The sequence below is a fragment of the Sinocyclocheilus grahami genome, unplaced genomic scaffold, assembly GCF_001515645.1.
Source record: "Sinocyclocheilus grahami isolate Dianchi unplaced genomic scaffold, SAMN03320097.WGS_v1.1 scaffold1329.1, whole genome shotgun sequence".
NCBI classification, from domain to species: Eukaryota; Metazoa; Chordata; class Actinopteri; order Cypriniformes; family Cyprinidae; genus Sinocyclocheilus; species Sinocyclocheilus grahami.
The window spans coordinates 220,063-224,601 of NW_015506508.1; the positions used below are offsets into that span (position 1 = coordinate 220,063).

General features: G+C 38.1%; 1 long non-coding RNA gene across 1 annotated transcript in view; it reads left to right on the forward strand.

Annotated features, from left to right (window-relative positions):
* LOC107569286 (uncharacterized) overlaps nt 1–75 on the forward strand; it is a 17,402-nt gene extending 17,327 nt beyond the window's left edge. The window contains exon 3 of the long non-coding RNA XR_001606881.1: nt 3–75. This is a non-coding gene — a long non-coding RNA (uncharacterized lncRNA). The remainder of the gene's footprint in view (nt 1–2) is intronic.
* Nucleotides 76–4,539: the final 4,464 nt, after the last annotated feature.

Sequence of the window (4,539 nt, forward strand, 5' to 3'; positions counted from 1 at the left end):
AGGATCTGGAAATTGTTGTCTGCGGTCAGTGTCACTGATTTAGACAGTATCTCTCGGCTCTTCTTTGGATGATTCTTTACTATGATCGTCACATCGAGAGCTGCTCCAGAGTAATCCTGAGCCTCCACAAACAGGTTCTCTGAGGAACCCACCCTCAGCAGATTAGGAGCCGACAGAACAAACCTGAGGAGATCAAATCAGAGCGTTTGAGAACAGATCTGTTAGTGAATCCATGAACAAACAGTGTGTTTGATACTCACAGCGGGTCACATAGTGTGAGGAGCGGTGAGGAGAGCAGAACAACAGTCAGAAACAGCAGCTTCACCTCCATCCTGACTGTCTGTGTGTGTCTTCCTGTGAGCGTCTGTGAAGCTGCAGCAGCTCCGATTTATACCCGCCTCCACCACCCTCAGAGTCCAAACTGCACGCTCTCTCAGTCTGTTTGTTTGCATTTGTTTTATAAATAAATGGACACTTAAGTTCACCAATCGACAGTCTAACAGTATAGCAAATTATAATTATGCTTGAAATAACTGTTTTCTATTTTTATAGATTTTATGAATCAAATATAAATCAAATCTGTTGAATTCATGTAATAAAGAAAGCTCAAATTTCACACTTGTTCAGAGACTAAATAAAGCTGCTGTCAGTAAAACTGAGTTTAGTTTTGTGAATCAAACAGGAGATTCATAAAGAGCAGAAAAGGAGGTGAAGAGTTCACTGCAGTCCAATTCAGATTTCCTGTAAATGACCTGCAAAAAACAGTTGTGTAAATTCAACCTTTGGTAAATTGGCAGCTGCTCTGTTGATCTTTTAAAGGTCGAAGGAATGAATAAATAGCATATATCCATAAAAATATGTCCCAGATGTTTCAGCTCAATACCTGTGCTTTTGTGTAAATGAGATTCAAAAGAGTTCTCCATTGAAATGACAAATGGAAGGACAATAAAGTTCAGAAACGTCTGAATAAACCAGCCAATATCTGTATCTGTGTATCTATTTTATTAACTGTTGATATTATAGTATATTGCATTATATCGCATCATATTATATTATATATTTGTTTTGTATGTCATGTTTTAATTCATAAAATGGAATAATTTGATATTTTTATCTTTTATAACTTCATTAGTATACTGTATATGATAAACAGAGACAGAACACACAGAACAGAGATCTTGAGCGTAACTGCAGGAGTTTATGTTTGGCATGCGCTCTGGAGGCACAAACCTTTTTTTATGTTTTTTTATTCAAGCAAAAAATATTTCATTTATTAACTTTTAATAATTCTTTTTTTGAAACAAACCACTTTACAAACTGACTAATAGATATACATATAAAAAGCATTGTATGTTTAAAATGTGGTTACATCAATTATAATAAATGGTTTTTAAATGGCTAAGCAATCGCCAACTGCTGACTGTGGGATGATCGTAATGAATAATGGTGTGAACATAAGAAAGCAGTAATATTGGTGATGAAAGAGAGACCGGTTTGAAATCCTCTGACAGGACGTTGACAGTGTTTACAGCACAGCTCTGCTGAAAAACATCTCTGAGAACAAAATTACCTTCAGTACGTTGTAATGTGTTAAATGATTGAGGATTTTATATATAAACATAAGTTACCCTCTGTAAAACATATCCACCTGATTTTGCAGTGCAGATGTAAACTGTTTTCTGTGAATGTGCAAGACTTTCATTTCATTGGCTGCTTTATAAGAGTAATAACTGACAGAATAACAAGTGCAAAACTATTTGCATTACAAACCAGTGTGTTTATAATTATGATAATATTTTTAAATTATATGATACCAAACAGCAGTCTGTATAAATCATCATAACAAACTGTTTATGTACAGCTAAAATAACTGGAAGTCGATGAGACCAGAAGCCTCGCACATTAGTTACAAATGATGTAACTCATCATTTTTGCAATTTACAAGTTTTGGCCAAAATAATATAATTTGGTCTCAAAACACCAGTTGGTTTGTAAAAAAAGCACTTGTTATACAATTAATGAATGCATCCTACTTTAGCAAGAGTATTAACGAGTTCACTGATGCCGATGTATCTCTGCCTGTGTTCTGGAGTTTGACTTTCCTCTCTTGTAGGTCAGTTTTGAACCCAGGTCTGCTTTCCAAAAACATATTGAAGACTAAAACAACAGCAACGTGAAGACAATACTGTGTTCATGTATAAAGCAGAAATCTTGCTGGTATTATTAAAAAAACATGAAGGACATTAAACACATAAACCACCCAAATCCAGTCATTTACAAACAGACACTCGATGGACACCTATAGTGTTTTCAGCATCAGTACAAGTGAGAATTGTAGAAACTATGAAAACTAATGTTTTACTCAAGTCTGGCTCATGTTTATCACTTTGAATCAGCATAACAAATTACACACGTTTAGAACTGACTGTATCTTTTGCAAGTAATGAAATTGGATCAGTTTGTTCAGACAGTGTGGTAAAGTGTAACATTGGTAAATAAAGTAATAATGTAAACATCAGACTTTGCATTAAAAAATGTAAGGTCCACCCATTGGCCCAACGACAGAATCCAACGACGTGGGTGAAGGTATAATGGGTGTTTTACTTTTACTTGCACTTAAGCAAAAGTCACAACTTATCAGGATTTAGTTTCGATTTTAGTCTAGCTCCGTGTTTAATCTGACTCCAATTTCTAGTGATGATTATTAATTAAGAACTGATCACAAATATCACAAACTTGCCAGTTCTGAGTTTAATCAGAGGATGCAGAGTGATCTAATATCTTTAAGCCGGCTGCCATATGCTTGCTCATACAAAAAGAGTAATTCCTTTAGTCACACAGCTGCAACTTACTAAATCAGTGACAGTGTCACGATACCACTACTGTGAGGACCACGGAGCGAGGAACGAGAAGGCGTGGAGTAGGCTTCACAAAAACAGACTTTAATAAACATCCAACGGAACTAGGAACACACACATAGCGGTGAAAGATGAACATGCAATATCAGACCAAGGAACTCTGAATAGGACTCACGTTAATTACACAGGACTAGAGGAGGGGATGATGAGAAACACCTGGAACTAATGAACAATTAACATGGGAGAAAACTGAGTCATGGAGCACGTGGGGGAGGAAAAAACACACAGATAAAGTCCAGGGGCGTGACAGACAGCCAGAAAAAAAAATTCCCACATGATTCTCCATTCATTGAGCCTTCAGTTTGACCTCTTCTGGACGCATATTTGCTGTAATACCAGGCTCCACTTAATCTAATAGTCATAATGAGTTCATTATAAATCAAATATAACATTTTATTTATTATTTTATTTATTTAAAAAATGTATCATGCCAATTACATAATTAAACAGTTTGAAGCCAATTCAGAAAGAATAATGCAATTGTGAATCACATTTTAGCCCCACAGCAATTATATGCTCCTGCACATGGATTACTGCAGCTATATGAGAAATATGGAGACAAACAAATCCAATATAGTCACACATGTAACTTGAAATTGCTGGACAATTGCAGTATTATTCTAATTTTACACAATACACATAGTCTAGAATGCATAACATCTACAACCCTTTACCTGAATCTTTCATACAAAACTTACAGCAAAGCAATCTTGTGTTTTAAAGAACAAACTACTTTGAGCATGCAGAATTTCCTCGTATGCTGCAACGGTCATGATATGACGTCACACTCTGCAGTGTCTTTTTAAACACTTAAATGTTAAAAAACCAACCAACAAAAATGTTCAACCTCCAAGCATCCTTTAGAAACTTAACGACCAAGTAATTTTTTGCTGATTGTCCACCCAGCCACATGAGAATGGTTAGCCGCAATGGCTGCCACATAGGCTTTGAGTGTGGATGGGGTGCGGGCCCATATCCAACAGCTCTTGAAGAAAGGTTAGCACTTGGAGCACGTCATAGGAATTCGGGAGCTGGCTTTGTGCTAAACACAAGTCACAGTAGACTGACCGCTTGAGATCGTAGAGATGTCTTGTAGACGGAGCTCTAGCCTCTAAAATGGTGTTGGTGACTCTTGCGGTGAGCTGGCTAGACTCCTGTTGAGGGGCCAGACATGGAGGCTCCACAGCTCTGGATGGGGATACCAAATTTTGACCTGCGCATGCGAGAGAAGGTCTCTCCTCAGCGGTATCTGCCACGGTTCTTTTGAAAGCAGCTGATTAATCTCCAGGAAACAAGCTTGGTTCCCTCAGAGTGGGGCCACCAGGAGGAGAGAACATTTAGTTTCCCTGACTCGCCTGATAACCCAAGGGAGCAGAGCGATTGGAGGGAATGCATATAAATGGGTGTTGGGCCAATCATGGGCCACAGCATCCCGTTTTGTTGAAAAATAGATTGGGCAGTGACAGTTGCCTTAGGAGGCGAAGAGCCTTGCCTTGCCGAAGTCTGGCCAAATCATCTGAACCAACTGGGGATGTAGTCTCTATTCTCCTGGGGCAACATTGTCCCTGGACAGCATTTCTGCTCATTGGTTCAGTTTGACCAGCACATGAACCGCTCGTAG